This window comes from Hyla sarda, chromosome 13, assembly GCF_029499605.1.
Source record: "Hyla sarda isolate aHylSar1 chromosome 13, aHylSar1.hap1, whole genome shotgun sequence".
NCBI lineage: Eukaryota > Metazoa > Chordata > Amphibia > Anura > Hylidae > Hyla > Hyla sarda.
In genome coordinates, this window is record NC_079201.1 from 47,657,645 (window position 1) to 47,680,164 (window position 22,520).

A 22,520-nucleotide genomic window follows, 5' to 3' on the forward strand; every position below is an offset into this window, starting at 1 on the left:
TTACCACTTTTGGCTAGATATCTCCTTTAAAGAGGCACTGTCATTATGGAAAACTTTTTATATTTTGTAGAACTACTGATAAGATGACTTTTTTAAATATACATTTTTTTTTATATGTAAATTTTACTAAAAAATCAAAAATGAAAATAGCCGCCACTAGGGCTCATCTGTCTTTATGCAGACAGACTACTCTGTATTTCGCAGCATATTGGATATGGGCAGTAAAGTCTTTTGGTATCCAGTATAGGAGATCACCATTGCACCATTACAGCCTTCAGCTCTTCCTAAACTACAACTCCCATGATTGGAGTTGTAATTTTGCAACAACTGCGGGTGCAATCTTTGTAAAACTCTGTTTTAGAGCTATGTATTCTCCAGCTGTGGGCCTCCAGCTCTTGCAAAACTACAGACAAAGGATGTGTGGGCATGCTGCAAGTTGTACTTTTGCAACAGCTAAAGGCAACAGTGCTCTAACACAGTGTTTTAAAAACACTGCAGCTCCAGCTGTTGCAATGCAAAACTACAACTCCCAGTATGCTTGAACAGCCAAAGCTTTCTCTGACTCTTATATGAGAAAGAAGCTGATCAGACATTCAAGAGTCTGTGAAAACTGAATGACACACATAGGGACAGCTATGTTGATTAGCATCCAACTGTACTAGGAAAAGATAGAAAATGTATGCATAAAAACTACTGTGCAGGGATTTTCAGACTGTCAGGCTGCTCCCAGACTCAGACTAGATGAGTCATCCACAGTGAGGGAGAGAGACGGACACACCCCCTCCGTAAGGCAAGAACACAAAGCAAGTGAGCAACATATAAATGCTATTTGTTAGGGATATATAGGTCCTAGATGCATAAAAATGATATGTACATGATCAGGATTAGGTACTGAGATTTTGACAAGACGGAAAGTGTTCTGGCCAAGAACAGAGACCGCATGGTGGCCAGAAGTATACAGACAAAAAACTAACATAAAAGTTATTTTTTATTTTTTAATGGAAGCCAATTACAAAAGTTATGTATTTGGCATAAGGAATCAAATATTAAAAATCATGTTTAATGACAGTGCCCATTTAAATGTTGATAAAAAGGTGAATGTCCATCAATGTGATACATGAATAGAACCTTGGTCCTTATTAGTATCTCTCTCCTCTGGCTCATAAAAGCATATCAAAGTGTAGGCCCTTTTATAATGTCTTTATAGAATTATTGGGATTATATGATGACAGGCTACCCTTAGGCTCTATTGGCAGAATACAAGTGATTATTCTAGCAGCCTGCAATCTGAGATCTAAGAGAGCAGAGTGGCTGTCATGAAGACAATGGACAGCAGAGTCATTGTGAGTCGCCTGTTCATCTCAACCTCATAAACCAACTTACTAAGTGCACCTAAATGCTGTCTTGGTGCACTGTTAATCCTTCTTGTAGGGGGCTGAAAGGCATGGGATATGCTGGTCCAACATACTAAGTACTTCTAATAACAGTTTAGACATTTGCATCTGATCTACACAGAAAAAAGTTCCCATGTCAAATAATAATTCCCCCCACCCACATTTATGGTGCTAGTTGTTAGTTTTTCCATTCACTCGCTTTTCATCACAGGTGGACCATTGAACTGGTGAACTAATGGGGAACCAGTGATCTTGTTTCTTGGCACTAATTCTTAGGTTATAGCAAAGGGAGTCCTCTGTCTCCAAGGATCTAATAGCATCTGCATGCACACTGGCACATCGGGCAATCAGACAGTGCCCGAGGGACCAGGTCCCCGGTGGCGGTGGAGGGGGGGGGGGGGGTATTTGGGCGCTGCTGCCAGCTTCTTCTTCTTTTTTTTTTTTTTTATTGGTTTATCAGCTTCTTCTTTTTTTTTATTTATTTATTTTTTATTGGTTTATCAACAACTCCTCCTGAACCCCTGAGCCTATGGTTCTGCAGTTGCCCCAAACTACAACTCCCAGCATTTTGCACTTTATAAAAGCATACTATAGGTTATGGTGCAACACAACTGGGAGTTGTAGTTTTGGGGTAGTTGCAGAGCCATAGGCTATATCAGGGCATGCTTGGCGTTGTCGTCAGTAACTGCCACTCCCAGCATTCCATGACACAGCCTATGGCTCTGCAGCTGCCTTAAAACTACAACTCCCAGCTGCATTGCACCAAAACCTACTGTATACTGTACTTTTATATAGTGCAACATGCTGGGAGTTGTAGTTTTGGTTTGGGGCAACTGCAGAACCATTGGCTGGATCAGACATGGGAGTGGGAGTTGTAGTAAGTTAGTAACTAATTGCAACTTCCAGCATTTCCTGACAAATTACAGCAAATAAAATAAAGTATAAAATGCGCCACAGAAGATTGAAAAACAGAGCGTGCCACCAATAACCCTGATCAATACTGTGCTGTAGCACAGCATTGTTCACTGTTTTGCAATCAAAAGACTCCATACACACTGCTAAAAAAAAAAATGTAAGGGAACAGTAAGATAACACATCCTAGACCTGAATGAATGAACTAATCGTACAAAATCACACAAAAATTATCAATGGAAATCAAATTTATCAACCCATGGAGGTCTGGATATGAAGTCACACTGAAAATCAAAGTGTAAAACCACACTACAGGCTGATCCAACTTTGATGTAATGGCCTTAAAACAAGTCAAAATGAAGCTCAGTAGTGTGTGTGGCCTCCATGTGCCCGTATGACCCCCCTACAATGCCTGGACATGCTCCTGATGAGGTGGCGGATGGTCTCCTGAGGGATGTCTTCCCAGACCTGGACTAAAGCATCCACCAACTCCTGGACAGTCTGTGGTGCATTGGTGGATGGAGTGAGACATGATGTGCTCAATGGGATTCAGGTCTGGGGAACGGGCAGGCCAGTCCATTGCATCAATGCCTTCCTCTTGTAGCAACTGCTGACACACTCCAGCCACATGAGGTCTAGCATTGTATTGCATTAGGAGGAACCGAGGGCAAAACGCACTAGCATATGGTCTCACAAGGGGTCTGAGGATCTCATCTTGTTATCTAATGGCAGTCAGGCTACCTCTGGCAAGCACATGGAGGGCTGTGCGGCCCCCCCAAAGAAATGCCACCCCACATCATTACTGATCCACTGCGAAACCGGTCATGCTGAATGATGATGTAGACAGCAGAACGTTCTCTATGGCTTCTCCAGACTCTGTCACATGTGTCACATGTGCTCAGTGTGAACCTGCTTTCATCTGTGAAGAGCAAAGGGTGCCAGTGGCGAATTTGCCAATCTTGGTGTTCTCTGGCAAATGCCAAAAGTCCTGCAAGCACAACCCCCACCTGTGGATGTCGGGCCCTCATACCACCCTCAAGGAGTCTGTTTCTGACCATTTGAGTAGACACATACTGGAGGTCATTTTGCAGGGCTCTGGCAGTGCTACTCCTTGCACAAAGGCAGAGGTAGCGGTCCTGCTGCTGGGTTGCTGCCCTCCTACGGCCTCCTTTACGTCTCCTGATGTTCTGGCCTGTCTCCTGGTAGTGCCTTCATGCTCTGGACACTACGCTGATAGACACAGCAAACCTTCTTGCCACAGCTCGCATTGATGTGCCATCCTGGATGAGCTGTACTACCTGAGCCACTTGTGTGGGTTGTAGACTCCGTCTCATGCTACCACTAGAATGAAAGCACAGCCAGCATTCAAAGGTGACCAAAACATCAGCCAGGAGGCATAAGAACTGAGAAGTGATCTGTGGTCACCACCTGCAGAACCACTCCTTTATTGGGGTGTCTTGCTAATTGCCCATAATTTCCACCTGTTGTCTGTTCCATTTGCACAACAGCATGTGAAATTGATTGTCAATCAGTGTTGCTTCCTGAGTGGACAGTGTGATTTCACAGAAGTGTGATTGACTTGGAGTTACATTGTGTTGTTTAACCCCTTAAGGACCAAGCCCATTTTAACCTTAAGGGCCAGGCCAATTTTATTTTAGCGTTTTCGTTTTTTCCTCCTCGCCTTCTAAAATCCATATATTTCCATCTACAGACCCATATAAGGGCTTGTTTTTTGTGTGACCAATTGTACTTTGTAACGATACCTCTCATTTTACCATAAAATGTGGGGCGAACCCAAAAAAATGATTTCTTTTAGGGAGGAAATTTATATGAAAACCACAATTTTGCACCTTTTTGAGGGCTTCATTTTCACACTGTACACTTTACGGTAAAAAATGACATGTTTTCTTTATTCTGTGGGTCAATATGATTAAAATGATACCCATTGCTAGACATTTATATATTTTTGTTCCTCTTAAAAAAAAATCTAAAACTTTTTGTACAAAATCAGTAATCTAAAATCGCCCTATTTTGACCACGTATAACTTTTTCATTTTTCCGTATATAGGGCGGTATGAGGGCTCATTTTTTTCACCATCATCTGTACTTTTTATCGATATCCCATTTGCTTATATAAAACTTTTAGATAATTTTTTATAAATTTATTGAGTAATAAAATCTAAAAAAGCAGCATTTTTGGCCTTTTTTTATTTGTTACTTTTACGCCGTTCACTGTATGGGATCATTAACATTATATTTTGATAGTTTGGACTTTTACGCATGCAGCAATACCAAATATGTTTATTTTAAAAATGACACTTTTTGGGGGTAAAATGGGAAAAACTGACAATTTTTATTGGGGGAGGGGATTTTTCACTTTTTATTAACTTTTTATTTTTACATTTTTCTACTTTTTTTTTTTTTACACTTTTTATGTCCTCATAGGGGACTATCTATAGCAATTATTTGATTGCTAATACTGTTCAGTGCTATACATAGTACATAGCAGTGATCAGTATTATCGGCTATGGACGGAGGCAGGTGAGGGGACCTCCGTCTGCCATTACAGATGATCGGATCCCTGCGGCAGTGCTGCGGGCAATCCGATCATCTATTTCAACATGCGTACTGCTGCAGATGCCGTGATCTGTACTGATCACGGCATCTGAGGGGTTAATGGCGAACATTCGAGCGATCGCAGATGTCGGCCATTACCGGCGGGTCCCCTGCTGCTGCTAGTAGCCCGGAACCTACCGTGTATGACACGAGCACTGCTCCGATGCTCGCGGTCATACAAAGGACGTAAATGTACATTTAGATAAGGGGTTAAATGGTCGTTAAGGGGTTAAGTGTTCACTTACATTTTTTTGAGCAGTGTCCCTATGGAGACTAAAAAAAAAAGTAAATAAAATATTTTAAAATAAGTTAATAAATGTGAATAAGCCCCTTACCGAATATAAGTTTATATCATCCCCTTCAAAAAATTTTAAATAAAAATAATATAAACAAAAATAAACATAGGTGGTATCGCTGCATGTGAAAATGTCTGAACTATAAAAATATAATGTTAATTGAACCATAGAGTGAACAGCGTAGATGTAAAAAATAGTCCGGAATTGCTGACTTCAAATATGAGGGAAAAAAATTAATAATGATACCAATAAAAACTACAGATGACGGTGCAAAAATTAGCCTTCATTCTGTCCTGTATACGGTAAAAAAAAAGAAAGTTTTTGGGGGTCAGAATTTTTTTTATTTCCCCACGCAAATAATATCTATATTTTTTGTGCCATACATTTTATGGTAAAATGAAAGGTGTCATTACAAAGTACAATTGGTCGCTCATGGATCTGTAGCTGGAAAAAAAAAAGTTATGCCTCTTAGAAGGTGAGGAGGAAAAACAAAAATGCATAAATTAAATTGCCTGTGTCCTTAACCCCTTAAGGACAATGGACGTACTCCTACGCCCCCGTTTCCGAGTCCTTAAGGACCGAGGACGTAGGAATACGTCCTGTCCATTCCCAGCCCCCCGCCGCTAGCCGGAGGGGAGCCGGTGCCCGATGCCTGCTGAAATCGTTCAGCAGGCATCGCGGCATATCGCCCAGGGGGGTCATTATGCCACCCATGTCGGCGATGGCCGCAGATCGCTGGACAATTCAGTCCAGCGATCTGCGGCGATTCCGGGTCAATCGGGTCTCCTGCAGGGGTGAGGTGGCACTGGTGCCACCTCACGATCGCCCTGATTCGTCGGCCGACCAATCAGGGCGCCTGCTGCGGGTGTCACTCCCGCACCCGCTCCGCCCCTCTTCCAGAGGACGTGAGCGGGTGCGGGACGTGCACCCCGGGTGCTGGGGACCCCGATCCCCGCCGTTAATGTTGGGATCAGGGGCCCCAGGAGCGACGACGGCGGTGGCGGCAGGACTGTTCTGCAGTGTCGATCAGCAGCAGCAGGAGGTGAGTGACAGTCTCCTGCTGTTGCTTAGCAACAGCTCCCAGCATGCAAAAAGGGCATGCTGGGAGCTGTAGTTATGCAACAGGAGGAGGAAGACCACCACAACTCCCAGCATTCCCTTATGGGCATGCTGGGACCTATGGTTTTGCAACAGCTGGAGGCACATTCTTTCTATGGAAAAGTGTACCTTCAGCTGTTGTGTAACTACAACTCCCAGCTTGCACAAACAGCTAAAGTGCATGCTGGGAGTTATAGTGGTGCATCTGGTGGTTGCATAACTACAACTCCCAGCATGCCCGTTGGCTGTCGGTGACTGCTGAGAGTTGTAGTTTTGCAACAGCTGAAGGCACACTGAGTTAAGTAGCAAACCAGTGTGTCTCCAGCTGTTGCATAACTACAATCCCCAGCATCCCCAGCCAAAGTAGTATGCCTCCCGCTGTTGCATAACTACAAGACCCAGCATGCCCTTCCGCTGTCTGTACATGCTGGGGGTTGTAGCTTTTGCAACAGCTGAAGGCACACTGGTTGCAAAACACTGAGTTTGTTGCCAAACTCGGTGTTTCACAACCAGTGTGCCTCCAGCTGTTGCAAAACTTCAACTCCCAGCATGCACTGATAGACCGTACATGCTGGGAGTTGTAGTTTTGCAACAGCTGGATGTCCCCCCCCCCCCCAATGTGAATGTACAGGGTACACTCACATGGGCGGAGGATTACAGTAAGTATCCCGCTGCAAGTTTGAGCTGCGGCAAATTTTCTGCTGCAGCTCAAACTGCCAGTGAGAAACTACTGTGAACCCCCCGCCCGTGCGACTGTACCCTAAAAACACTACACTACCACAAAATAAAATAAAAAGTAAAAAACACTACATATACACATTCCCCTACACAGCCCCCCTCCCCAATAAAAATGAAAAACGTCTGGTACGCCACCGTTTCCAAAACGGAGCCTCCAGCTGTTGCAAAACTACAACTCCCAGCATGCACTTATAGACCCTACATGCTGGGAATTGTAGTTTTGCAACAGCTGGATGTTCCCCCCCCCCCCCAATGTGAACGTACAGGGTACACTCACATGGGCGGAGGATTACAGTAAGTATCCGGCTGCAAGTTTGAGCTGCGGCAAATTTTCTGCCGCAGCTCAAACTGCCAGCGAGAAACTACTGTGAACCCCCCGCCCGTGCGACTGTACCCTAAAAACACTACACTACCACAAAATAAAATAAAAAGTAAAAAACACTACATATACACATTCCCCTACACAGCCCCCCTCCCCAATAAAAATGAAAAACGTCTGGTACGCCACTGTTTCCAAAACAGAGCCTCCAGCTGTTGCAAAACAACTACTCCCAGTATTACCAGACAGCCACTGACTGTCCAGGCATGCTGGGCTGGAGGCACCCTTTTTGGAAATCACTGGCGTAGAATACTCCTATGTCCACCCCTATGCAAGTCCCTAATTTAGGCCTCAAATGCGCATGGCGCTCTCACTTTGGAGCCCTGTCGTATTTCAAGGCAACAGTTAAGGGTCACATATGGGGTATCGCCGTACTCGGGAGAAATTGTGTTAAAAATTATGTTTTTTTTTTTCTGCTATTACCCTTTTTAAAATTGTAAAATTTTTGGGAAACCAAGCATTTTAGGTAAAAATTATTATTTTTTTTTTACATATGCAAAAGTTGTGAATCACCTGTGGGGTATTAAGGTTCACATTACCCCTTGTTACGTTCCCCGAGGGGTCTAGTTTCCAAAATAGTATGCCATGTGTTTTTTTTTTGCTGTCCTGGCACCATAGTGGCTTCCTAAATGCGGCATGCCCCCAGAGCAAAATTTGCTTTCAAAAAGCCAAATGTGACTCCTCCTCTTCTGAGACCTGTAGTGCGCCAGCAGAGCACTTCTCACCCCCATATGGGGTGTTTTCTGAATCGAGAGAAATTGGGCTTCAAATTTTGGGGGGTATTTTCTGCTATTACCCTTTTATAAAATGTAAAAATTTTGGGAAACCAAGCATTTTAGGTAAAAAAAAATGTTTTTTTTTACATATGCAAAAGTCGTGAAACACCTGTATGGTATTAAGGTTCACATTACCCCTTGTTACGTTCCCCGAGGGGTCTAATTTCCAAAATGGTATGCCATGTGTTTTTTTTTTTTGCTGTTCTGGCACCATAGGGGCTTCCTAAATGCAGCATGCCTCCAGAGCAAAATTTGCTTTAAAAAAGCCAAATGTGACTCCTTCTCTTCTGAGACCTGTAGTACGCCAGCAGAGCACTTCTCACCCCCATATGGGGTGTTTTCTGAATCGGGAGAAATTGGGCTTCAAATTTTGGGGGGTATTTTCTGCTATTACCCTTTTTAAAAATGTAAACATTTTGGGAAACCAAGCATTTTAGGTGAAATAATTTTTTTTTTTTTACATATGCAAAAGTCGTGAAACACCTGTAGGGTATTAAGGTTCACTTTACCCCTTTTTACGTTCCCCGAGGGGTGTAGTTTCCAAAATGGTATGCCATGTGGTTTTTTTTGCGGTTCTGGCACCATAGGGGCTTCCTAAATGCGGCATGCCCCCAGAGCAAAATTTGCTTTCAAAAAGCCAAATGTGACTCCTTCTCTTCTGAGACCTGTAGTGCGCCAGCAGAGCACTTTTCACCCCCATATGGGGTGTTTTCTGAATCGGGAGAAATTGGGCTTCAAATTTTGGGGGGTATTTTCTGCTATTATCCTTTTTAAAAATGTAAAATTTTTGGGAAACCAAACATTTTAGGTAAAACATTTTTATTTTTTTTACATATGCAAAAGTCGTGAATCACCTGTGGGGTATTAAGGTTCACTTTACCCCTTGTTACGTTCCCCGAGGGGTCTAATTTCCAAAATGGTATGCCATGTGGTTTTTTTTTTTGCTGTCCTGGCACCATAGGGGCTTCCTAAAGGTGACATGCCCCCCAAAAACCATTTGTCGCCTGAGCCCTCTACTGCACCCACCGAACAATTAACATAGACATATGAGGTATGTGCTTACTCGAGAGAAATTGGGTTTCAAATACAAGTAAAAATTTTCTCCTTTCTACCAATTGCAAAAATTAAAAAATTGGGTCTACAAGAACATGAGAGTGTAAAAAATGAAGATTGTGAATTTTCTCCTTCACTTTTCTGCTATTCCTGTGAAACACCTAAAGGGTTAATACACTTATTGAATGTCATTTTGAATACTTTGGGGGGTTTAGTTTTTATAATGGGGTCATTTATGGGGTATTTCTAATATGAAGACCCTTCAAATCCACTTCAAACCTGAACTGGTCCATGAAAAATAGCGAGTTTGAAAATTTTGTGAAAAATTTCCAAATTGCTGCTGAACTTTGAAGCCCTCTGGTGTCTTCCAAAAGTAAAAACTCATAAATTTTATGATGCAAACATAAAGTAGACATATTGTATATGTGAACCCAAAAATGTTTTATTTTGAATATCCGTTTTCCTAACAAGCAGAGAGCTTCAAAGTTAGAAAAATGCAAAATTTTCATTTTGGGATTTTTCACCAAGAAAGGATGCAAGTTACCATAAAATTTTACAACATTCTCAGAATCAGAATGATAACTAAAAGCATTCCAGAGTTATTAATGTTTAAAGTGACAGTGGTCAGAATTGCAAAAAACGCTCTGGTCCTTAAGGTGTAAAATGGCCTGGTCCTTAAGGAGTTAAAGAGGTACTCCGGTGGAAAACCTTTTTTTTTTCTTCAAATCAACTGATGCCAGAAAGTTAAGCAGATTTGTAAATTACTTCTATTAAAAAATCTTAATCCTTCCAGTAATTATTAGCGGCTGAATACTACAGAGGAAATTCTTTTCTTTTTGGAACACAGAGCACTCTGCTGACATCATGAGCACAGTGCTCTCTGCTGACATCTCCGCCCATTTTAAGAACTGTCCAGAGTAGGAGAAAATCCCCATAGCAATCATATGCTGTTCTGGACAGTTCCTAAAATGGACAGAGATGTCAGCAGAGAGCATTGTGCTTGTGATGTCAGCAGAGAGCTCTGTGTTCCAAAAAGAAAATAATTTCCTTTGTAGGATTCAGCCACTAATAAGTACTGGAAGGATTAAGATTTTTTAATAGATGTAATTTACAAATCTGTTTAACTTTCTGGCATCAGTTGATTTAAAAAAACAAAGTTTTCCACCGGAGTACCCCTTTAACCTGCTAGGCACCACGGGTGTATTGGGTACGCCCTTGCATCCTGGTACTTAAGAACCAAGGGCGTACCTGTACACCCGTGGGAATTTCCATCCCTGCCGAATTTTGGGGATCGGAACGAGATGCCTGCTGAAACCATTCAGCAGGCATTTTGTGCAAATGCCTGGGGGGGTCCTGAGACCCCCCATGTTGGTGAACGCCGCAAATCGCCGATCAATTCAGATCAGCGATTAGCGGCGATTCCAAGCTGATCGGGTCTCTGATGACCCGATAGCCCTGAAAATAGGGATAATCGGAGCTGTCAGAGACAGCCCCGATTATCTTTAAGGATAGGAGCGAGGTCGCAGGGCAGGGGCGGGGGTGAACGTTCATTTACCCCGATCTGCCCGCCCCTGGATGTCGGGGCAGAGCGGGGGAAAGATGGAGGCGATGTGCGGGAGCTGTGGATGCAGTGGGGACCGCTGGCGTCGGTTACCTGGGTTCATGCCGGGACCAGGGATCATGGACCTGTGGCTGACAGGAGGCGGCAGGCAAGTGGAGGCAGTGGTGGTGTCACAGATGCTGCAGTGAAGATTGCCGTAAAGTGATCTTCACTGCTGCTTCTAGGAGTTTCAAAACTAAAACTCCCAGCATGCCCAGACAGCCTTTAGCTGTCTGGGCATGTTGGGAGTTGTAGTTTTGCATCATCTGGAGGGCTACAGTTTGGAGACCACTGTCCTTCCAGATGTTGCAAAACTACAACTCTCAGCATGCCCAGACTGTCCAAGCATGTTGGGAGTTGTAGTTCTGTAACATCTGGCACTTCAGATAATGCGGAACTACAAACTCCCAGCATGCCTTGACAGTCTCAGCATGCTGGGAGTTGTAGTTTTGCAACATCTTCAAGGGCACTGTTTGGAGGCCACTATCAGGGCCGCCATCAGGAAGGTACAGGCAGTACCCCCGTACGGGGCCCGGGCTCCGTGACCAAACCCGCCCAGCCGGGTTAAGGGCCCACCGCCGCTACTGAGGATCCGGGACACTCGCACCAGATCCCCAGAAGACAGTGCTACATTCTCCTGTATGCGTGATACAGGAGAAGGCGTCCCCTCTGTCTAAGCCGCATCTGCAGCTTACACAGAGGAGACGTGACCTCCGCCTCCACGCAGCACGCAGTACAGGCGCAGATGACATCACTCATCCGGCGCCTGTACTGTGGAGGGGAGAAGATGCGGGCCCCTGCAACTGAGGAGATCGCTGCATGGGACATCATGTGAGAATCATTTTTTTTTTTTTTTTTTTTGTCAACTCTGCCTATACCTATAGGGAAAGGGGGGTAACTTGAGCTGTGTAAGGGGCCCCGAAATTTCTGATGGCAGCCCTGCCCACTATACAGTGGTGTCCAAACTGTAGTGCTCCAGATGTCAATTCAAAGCATGCTGAGACTGTCCAGACATGCTGGGAGTTGTAGTTCGGCAACATGTGGCCCTTCAGATGTTGCCGAACTACAACTCCCAGAATGCCTGGGCAGTCTGGGCATGCTTAGAGTGGAAGACTTGCAACATCTGGAGCGCTACAGTTTGGAGACCACTACACAGCGGTCTCTAAATTGTTCTCCTCCAGTTGTTGCATAACTACAACGCCCAACGCCCTTCAGCTGTCTGGGCATGCTGGGAGTTGTAGTATTGCAACAACTGGAGGCACACTGGTTGGGAAACATTGTCTGCTTAACTCAGTGTTTCCCAACCCATGTGCCTCCTGCTGTTGCAGAACTATAACTCCCAGCATGTACTGACAGACCATGCATGCTGGAAATTGTGGTTTTGCAACAGCTGGAGGCACATAGGTTGGGAAACACTGAGTTAGGAAACAGACAGTGGTGTGGAAACACTCCGGTAGTCTGTTACCTAACTCAGTGTTTCCCAATCCCAGCCAGTGTGCCTCTAGCTGTTGCATAACTACAACTCCCAGCATACATGGTCTGTCAGTGCATGCTGGGAGTTGTAGTTTTATGCCCCCCCCCCCTAAAGGACCACAGGTGAATGTATGGGGTACATTTACATGGGCGGGGGTTTACAGCAAGTTTACGCGGCAAATTTTCCGCTGCAGCGGGAAACTCACAGTAAACCCCCGGCCCGTGTGAATGTACCCTAAAAACACTACACTACACTACACTAACCCTAAATAAAGAGTAAAACACTAAATATACACTACACCCTTACACTGTCGCCCCCTCCCCCCCCCCCCAATAAAAATTTTAATTGTCTTGTACATCAGTTTTTCCAAAACGGAGCCTCCAGCTGTTGCAAAATAACATCTCCCAGTATTGCCGGACAGCCATTGACTGTCGAGGCATGTTGGGAGTTTTGCAACTGTTTGGGGAAAACTGACGTAAAGTATTTTTGGTGGAGGAGGCAAGTGTAATGCTTGCATCCGGGTACACCCCTATGATAATCCCTAATTTAGGCCTCAAATGTGCATGGCGCTCTCTCACTTCAGGGCCCTGTCGTATTTCAAGACAATAGTTTATGGCCACATATGGAGTATGTCTTTACTCGGGGAAAATTGCGCTACAAATTTTGGGGGCTTTTACCCCTTATGAAAAGGTAAAGTTGGGGTCTACACCAGCATGTTAGTGTGAAAAAAAAAATGTTATACTAACATGCTGGTGTTGCCCCATACTTTTCATTTCCATAAGAGGTAAAAGGAAATAAAGACCCCCAAAAATTTGTAACACAATTTCTCCCAAGTACGGAAATACCCCATACGTGGGCGTAAAATGCTCTGTGGGGGCACAACAGGGCTCAGGAGTGAGAGCGCACTATTTACATTTGAGGCCTAAACTGGTGATTTGCACAGGGGTGGTTGCTGGTTACAGCGGTTCTGACATAAACGCAAACAAAATAAATACCCACATGTGACCCCATTTTGGAAACTACACCCCTCACGTAATGTAGTAAGGGGTACAGTGAGCATTTACATCACACAGGTGTCTGATTTTTGAAGCAGTGGTCCGTGAAAATTAAAAATGTAATTTTTCATTTGCACAGCCCACAGTTACAAAAATCTGTAAAATGCCAATGGGGTGTAAATGCTCACTGCACCCCTTGTTAAGTTTCTTGAGGGGTGTAGTTTCCCAAATAGTGTGCCATGTGATGTGCTTTTCGCTGTTCTGGCACCATGGGGGCTTCCTAAATGTGACATGCCCCCCAAAACCATAAACCATTTCAACAAAATTTGCTTTCCAAAAGCCCAATGTAGCTCCTTCCTTTCTTAGTCCTCTAGTGCATCCGCAGATCACTTTACATACACATATGAGGTATTTCCTTACTCGAGAGAATTTCAAATTTTGGGGGACATTTTCACCTATTACCCCTTGTGAATATGAAAAATTTGGGGTAACATCAGCATTTTAGTGAAAAAAATAAAATTTATCATTTCACGTCCTACTTTATTGAAAATTCGTCAAATGATAAATTTTATCCAGGGGTTATCCAGGAAAAAAATTTTTTTTATAAGTCAACTGGCTCCAGAAAGTTAAACAGATTTGTAAATTACTTCTTTAAAAAAATCTTCATCCTTTCAGTACTTATGAGCTTCTGAAGTTGAGTTGTTCTTTTCTGTCTAAGTTCTCTCTGATGACACGTGTCTTGGGAACTGCCCAGTTTCGAAGCAAATCCCCATAGCAAACCTATTCTACTCTATGCAGTTCCTGAGACAAGCAGAGATGTCAGCAGAGAGCACTGTTGCCAGACAGAAAACAACAACTCATCTTTAGCAGCTGATAATTATTGAAAGGATTAAGATTTTTTAATAGAAGTCATTTACAAATCTGTTTAACTTTCAGGAGCTAGTTGATGTATAAAAAAAAAAAAGTTTTTTCCTGGAATACCCCTTTAACCCCTTAAGGACTCAGCCCATTTTGGCCTTAAGGACTCAGACAATTTAATTTTTACGTTTTCATTTTTTCCTCCTCGCCTTCTAAAAATCATAACTCTTTTATATTTTCATCCACAGACTAGTATGAGGGCTTGTTTTTTGCGCGACCAGTTGTTCTTTGTAATGACATCACTCATTATATCATAAAATGTATGTCGCAACCAAAAACACTATTTTTGTGGGGAAATTAAAACGAAAAACGCAATTTTGCTAATTTTGGAAGGTTTCGTTTTCACGCCGTACAATTTCTGGTAAAAATGAAGTGTGTTCTTTATTCTGAGGGTCAATACGATTAAAATGATACCCATGATTATATACTTTTATATTATTGTTGCGCTTAAAAAAAATCACAAACTTTTTAACCAAATTAGTACGTTTATAATCCCTTTATTTTGATGACCTATAACTTTTTTATTTTTCCGTATAAGCGGCGGTATGGGGGCTCATTTTTTGCGCCATGATCTGTACTTTTTTTTGATACCACATTTGCATATAAAAAACTTTTAATACATTTTTTATAATTTTTTTTTAATAAAATGTATTAAAAAAGTAGGAATTTTGGACATTTTTAATTTTTTTTCGTTCACGCCGTTCACCGTACGGGATCATTAACATTTTATTTTTATAGTTCGGACATTTACCCACGCGGCGATACCAAATATGTCTATAAAAAATGTTTTTTACGCTTTTTGGGGGTAAAATAGGAAAAAACGGACGTTTTACTTTTTTATTGGGGGAGGGGATTTTTCACTTTTTTTTTACTTTTACTTTTACATTTTTTTACATTTTTTTTTACACTTGAATAGTCCCCATAGGGGACTATTCATAGCAATACCATGATTGCTAATACTGATCTGTTCTATGTATAGGACATAGAACAGATCAGTGTTTTCGGTCATCTCCTGCTCTGGTCTGCTCGATCACAGACCAGAGCAGGAGACGCCGGGAGCCGCACGGAGGAAGGAGAGGGGACCTCCGTGCGGCGTTATGAATGATCGGATCCCCGCAGCAGCGCTGCGGGCGATCCGATCGTTCATTTTAATCGCGAACTGCCGCAGATGCCGGGATCTGTATTGATCCCGGCACCTGAGGGGTTAATGGCGGACGCTCGCGAGATCGCGGGCGTCGGCCATTGCCGGCGGGTCCCTGGCTGCGATCAGCAGCCGGGATCAGCCGCGCATGACACGGGCATCGCTCCGATGCCCGCGGTTATGCTCAGGACGTAAATGTACGTCCTGGTGCGTTAAGTACCACCTCACCAGGACGTACATTTACGTCCTGCGTCCTTAAGGGGTTAAGGCTCACTGTACCATTGTTACGTTCCTTGAGGGTTGCAGTTTCCCAAATAGTATTACCATGTGGTGTGTTTTTTGCTTTTCTGGCACGAAAGGGGCTTCCTAAATGTGACATGCCCCCCAAAAACCATTTCAGCAAAATTCACTCTCCAAAATCCCATTGTCGCTCCTTCTCTTCTGAGCCCTTTAGTGCGCCTTACTTGAGACAAATTGGGTTACAATTTTTGGTGGACTTTTTCTCCTTTTGCTCCTTGTAAAAACAAAAAATATGGGTCTACAAGAACATGTTAGTGTAAAAAAATCTGAAAGATTCAGAATTTAAAAGAATCAGAATTTTCGCCTCCACTTTGCTGCTATACCTGTGAAACACCTAAAGGGTTAACAAACTTTCTGAATGTCATGTTGAATACATTGAGGGGTGCACTTTTCATAATGGGATCTATTATGGGGTATTTCTAACATAAAGACCCTCAAATTCACTTCAAAACTGGTCCTTGAAAAATTCAAATTTTGAAATTTACTTGAAAAATTTGAAAATTGCTGCCATACTTTGAAGCCCTCTGAAAAAACATTCAAACTTGATAATGCAAGTATAAAGTAGACATATATGTGAATCAATACATATTTTATTTGGTATGTCTATTTCCCTTACAAATAGAGAGCTTCAAAGTTATATAAATGCAAAATTTTCAAATTTTTCATGAAATTTGGGAACTTTTCACCAAGAAATCATGCAAGTATCAATGAAAATTTACCACTAACATAAAGTAGAATACGTCAAGTAAAAACTATCTCGGAATAAAATTCATAAGTACAAGCATCCCTGGGTTATTAAATGGGTTATCCACCATAAAGCGATTTTAGTATGTATCTGGTAGACAGTAATGGACATGCTTAGGAAGAATCTGCGCTTGTCTTGGGGCTAAATGGCTATGTCATGAGATTACCATAACACTGTGGCTAGCTTTTTGTGAACTTGTATTTCCTGTTTTACTTTTTTTTTTTTTTACTACAAATCCCTCAATGCCATTTTCCTCCCTCTCACACATCAGCCACCCCACCCATTGAAACAAAAGACCTGTGGTTTTCAATCAGGGTGCCTACAGCTGTTGCATTAGTTGCAGATTGCTCTCTCCACCCATTGAAGCAGACAGGCTTCCTGTCATCAGCTTACTAGTGATTCAGGTCTCGCCCGCATTGTAAGCTGGAAAAAATCCGAGACAACAGTCATTTTGTATGCTGAAAAAATAAATAGTGGGGTGAAAATCACAGAAGAATTGTGAGAAAACCGTCACACACAGGAACAGACACTATATTATGACCTACACTAACTTCACAGCCCCTGTAGCATAGTCAAATAAAAAAAATTACTGGAATACCCCTTTAATGCTTAAAGTGACAGTGGTCAGAATTGCAAAAAATGCTCTGGTCTTAGGGTCAAAATGGGCTCGGTACCCAAGGGGTTAAAGGAGTACTCTAGTGCAGACTATTTCTCCTCTGTTGTGCCCGGGCTGAAATAAAAATATGAAATATAAAAATAATCACCTTCCTGTATTTCCCTGGAGCACCGCTACAGATGATCGGTTCTCAGATCCCATCTTCTTCCTTCTTCCATGTGCACAGATTGTCACATGGCTCTCATCCTATCACCAGCAGCAGCGATGTCCCGCCTCGGCCTGTGATACGCTAAGTGCCGTGTGACGATCCCTGCACAAGGAAGTAGGCAGCTGTAGCGGCACTCCGGGGGGAATGCAAGCAGGTGAGTGATAGTTGATTTTTTTTTTCCAGCCTGGGCAAAAAGGAGGAGGAATAGTCTGCACTCTAACACTCCTTTAAGGCCAAAATGGGTGGTTTCCTTTAGGGGTTAAATGTAAGTTTATTTTTCTATATTTTCTTTATTGTATGTGGGCAGAGCATCTGTACGGGTGTGGCTACCATGGGTGGGCACACGGGGGCTCTTTGATAATTTTTTGTGTCGGGACCCCTATGAGTTGTCAGTTCACCCCTGATAGCAGCTTTATATAGGCCACATAGAGGAACAGGTGCATTCATGAGAATGTGGATGCTATATAAGACATAGCCTATAGGCAGTTTTGCAGTTATTTTTGGAAAAAATAATTTTTACATTTTATTCTAACCCTAGACCAACCCACCCCCATCTTTATATTATATAACTCTTTTTATACAGGCTGGAGTAGCATTTCTCAAGTCTGCAACAGGCAATACAAGAATTGGCTCTGAGCCACCTAATATATAGGTCGAATAAAGTGTCTATAAATTGAATTCCAACTTACGCTTCCAACATCACCACGAGGGGGTAACTTGGACAAGGTCCTCTTGCAACGGGAAACGAGGTGGATCTTTAAGTTAAAATCCATGTCCCCAGGAGGACTGAATGAGCAGTTGTCCTTTGCTCCATTTTTGTAAAACCATTGCCTAAGTATAAACACACTCTACTTTAATTTTACCCAGTTAGTATATATCAACTATATTACGGACCTCCTTTCCCTTACGGGTGGCATGATAGGTAGTTAGGGACGGTTGTAGCTGACCGACTGGTCTAGTACCACCCATACCTAGGGCGCAACAGGTCTTTATAGGAGGTTCCAGCACCACAGTACCGCCCTTATCAGGGCGTCCATGCTGTCTAGGTATAGGGTTCTTTATAGGGGCTAATAGGGTTTGGTAGACCCGTGGGGCCCTGCTACTCCCCTAACACCCTACTATCAGTGTAGATGGAGGTCCGTATACACATGGTTGGCATGTGCATAATTGGTATATATACTATGTGCACATAACTCACTAATGCTAATTGGTAGACTATGGGAATATCTTTATATTTATTTTTATTATTGTTTTGTGTTGTTTCTGGCCATATGTACTACAAGCTCCTGGTCCCGTCCCCCGAACCAGCTCTTACCACAGGACATGTTACCTCTGTTGGACTTTATTATTGTTTTAGGGTGACCCCTTAGGGTCCTGCTTGTTTATAATATATAATATGGTATAATTTAGTTCCCGATACTATATACATATGTAAGATGTTTTAAACATTGTTCATGTCCGGCTGTGACATTGTAAATAAATCCTATTATTTTTATGGATAATAATCGCCATTGAATATAGTTTCTCTAGTTATACATTGTTCCTGCACTTACCTCTCATAGAAGCCAGCCCCATGTAATTAGTTACTGGTTGTAACCAGCGCTCCCCGTCAACATTCGGCAATGTCCGGAGCTCTTCGGCTCCGGGGGTAGAGTCATGCCCATGTACAGAGTCACAAGCGTGGTGCTCATGTGACGGGTCCCAGAAGCACTGGATTACAAAAAGACGCCGGCGTGCATACAGGGCGCGTGTATCCCGGCAGACAGACGGGTCTCCTGCCACTGCAGGATTTGCGTGATTGTCCGCATCGAACACTGTAAGTACAAGCCCTCTCTATAATGTTTTGCTTTTATAAATGAGTGAGGCTTTTCTATGTGTCAGTTGTCTATAATCAAGATGTGTCCTGGTCTGTTTTTAGGCAGCTCAGGTCTGGCCTCCTATAGTTCACTGTAAGTATATCCACCATTAACCCTTTGATGAAGATAGGGTAAGCTCTTTTCTTTTCTTTATGATGTATACTTAGCATCTGCATCTGGGGTTTTTTCAGGGTAACTGGTACATCTATTTACAATACAGTGGACCTGGAATTGTTCCTATATGAGGCAATCGTTAGACATTCCTGTGTAACTATTGGTATCATTCCAGAGTGGGTTTATCATTGCCTACAGGGAAAATGTCCTATATTAGATTTTTTATAAATTATCTGTTTTGCTCCACTTGGAGCGGCCTAGAGCTGCAGTGTTGTGCTAAATAATCTATGGTCATATAAGTTTGTGACCATTCATAATATCTCTATATATGGATAATTAACCCTTTGTGTTCTGTAACCCCTGAGGTAGCCTGGTTGTAATATGTAGCAACGGACTAACCAAACCAGACATAAACGCGTTGGGTGAATTTAGGGTTACCTCTATGCATACTAACTATAATCTGAATGTATTTTGAATGGTTCGCATAAACATACCAGGCGATCAGCATAAGTAGGATACATATGGTTTTGCGTATTCTCTTTAATTATGATTTGGTGATAGTATCATTTTCTGCACTATTATTGTGGTGGATTTTTATCTAGCTATATAAAGAAATGCTAAGTTTTACGGCACCTTTATAATTTTCTTAAAAGTCTTGATCCGCAAGGTGAAGTCATATAGATAGACGTGAGGCCCTTATTACTTACGTAATAAACACAACTTACACTTGTTAAGCGGTAATTCAGTGCTACTCATAAACGAAAACAGCCTTAATTCAATTCCTGTTAACCACATCTATCCCTCTGAGTGGACCTTCAATCTGCCAGATAGGTATAGGGCATAAAACACAAAAAGAAATAAAAGAAAAAAGGAACATTTTAAAAAGCATCCTAATAGGCAATAGAAATGCCAAAGCATGATTGTCAATCATGTGACCTGAGGGGCGGGGCTTAACATCCTGTTGAGCAGAGCAGTTGGGAGATAAGAGGGAGCTAAAAAGCCTGTCCGTTCCCTGCCGGTTATTGTAATAGCCCATTTTCTGACCAAGAGGAGAGCGCCTCTGATTGCACCATCTTCAGGAGACTGCATCTCCCAAGCTTTTGGACTATATCAGAAGATAAGGAGTAACATTTGGCTTTTGGAAAGCAAATTTTGCTGAAATGGTTTTTGGAGGGCATTTTGCATTTAGGAAGCCCCTATGGTGCCAGAACAGCAAAGAAAAACACATGGCATGCTATTTTGGAAACTACACCCCTCAAGGAATGTAACAAGGGGTCACAGGTGTTTGATAACTTTTTGTTAAAGTTGGATGTGTAAATGAAAAAAATTTTTTTTCACAAAAATGCTGTTTTTTCCCAAATTTTACATTTTTACAAGGGGTAATAGCCCATGTGTGGACATCAAGTGCTCTGCTGGCACACTGCAATGCTCAGAAGAGGAGGAGCGCCATTGAGCTTTTGGAAAGAAAATTTGTTTGGAATGGAAGTCAGGGGCCATGTGCATTTACAAACCCCCCCCCGTGGTGCCAGAACAGTGGACCCCCCCACATGTGACCCCATTTTGGAAAATACACCGCTTTTGACAGATGTTTGGAACAGTGGGATATGCAAATAAAAAATTTAATTTTTAATTTTCAAGGCCCACTGTTCCAAAAATCTGTCAGACACCTGTGGGGCGTAAATGCTCACCATACCCCTTATTACATTACATGAGGGGTGTAGTTTCCAAAATGGGTCACATGTGGGGGGTGGTCCATTGTTCTGGCACTATGGGGGCTTTGTAAACACACATGGCCTTCAATTCCGGACAACTTTTTTCTTCAAAAGCCCAATCGCGTTCCTTCTTTTCCGAGCATTGTAGTGCGCCAGCAGAGCACTTTACATCCACATTTGGGGTATGTTCTTACTCAGAAGAAAAAGGGTTACAAATTTTGGGGGGCTTTTTTCCTATCTTCCCTCGTGAAAATGAAAAATTTAGGGTAACACACCAGCATTTTAGTGAAATTTTTTTTCCATCCAACTTTGAAGAATTTTCATTAAACACCTGTGGGGTGTTTAGGCTCACTATGCCCCTTGTTACGTTCCGTGCAGGGTGTAGTTTCCAAAATGGGGACACATATGGGTATTTATTTTTTGCGTTTATGTCAGAACCGCTGTAAAATCAGCCACCCCTGTACAAATCACTAATTTAGGCCTCAAATGTACATAGTGCACTCTCACTCCTGAGCCTTGTTGTGCGCCCGCAGAGCATTTTACGGCCACATATGGGGTATTTCCGTACTTAGGAGAAATTCTGCTACAAATTTTGGGGGTCTTTTTTTCCTTTTACCGCTTGTGAAAATAAAAGGTATGGGGCCACACCAACATGTTAGTGTAAAATGTTTTATTTTTTACACTAACAGGCTGGTGTAGCCCCCAACTTTTCCTTTTCATAATGGGTAAAAGGAGAACAAGACCCCAATATTTGTAGTGCAATTTCTCCCTAGTACGGACGTACCCCATATGTGGCCCTAAACTGTTTCCTTGAAATACGACAGGGCTCTGAAGTGAGAGAGCGCCATGTGCATTTGAGGACTACATTAGGGATTGCATAGGGGTGGACATAGGGGCATTCTACGCCAGTGATTCCCAAACAGGGTTCCTCCAGCTGTTGCTGAACTCCCAGCATGCCTGGACAGTCAGGGGCTGTCCGGAAATGCTGGGAGTTGTTGTTTTGCAACAGCTGGAGGCTCCGTTTTGGAAACACTGCCATACAATACATTCTTCATCTTTATTGCGGGGGGGGGGGGGGGGGGGGGTGACAGTGTAAGGGGTGTATATGTAGTGTTTTATTCTTTATTATGTGTTAGTGTAGTGTTTTTAGGCTACACTCGCACTGGCAGAGGTTTACAGTGAGTTTCCCGCTAGGAGTTTGCGCTGCGGCGAAAAAAAATTTGCCGCAGCTGAAACTTCAAGCAGGAAACTTACTGTAAACTCGCTCGTGTGAATGTACCCTGTACATTCACATGGGGGGGGGGGGGGCAAACCTCCAGCTGTTTCAAAACTACAACTCCCAGCATGTACTGACAGACCGTGCATGCTGGGGGTTGTACTTTCGCAACAGCTGGAGGCACACTGGTTGGAAAACCTTCAGTTAGGTTCTGTTACCTAACTCAGTATTTTCCAACCAGTGTGCCTCCAGCTGTTGCAAAACTACAACTCCCAACATGTACTGATCGCCGAAGGGCATGCTGGGAGCTGTAGTTATGCAACAGCTGGAGGTACGAACTACAACTCCCAGCATGCCGAGACA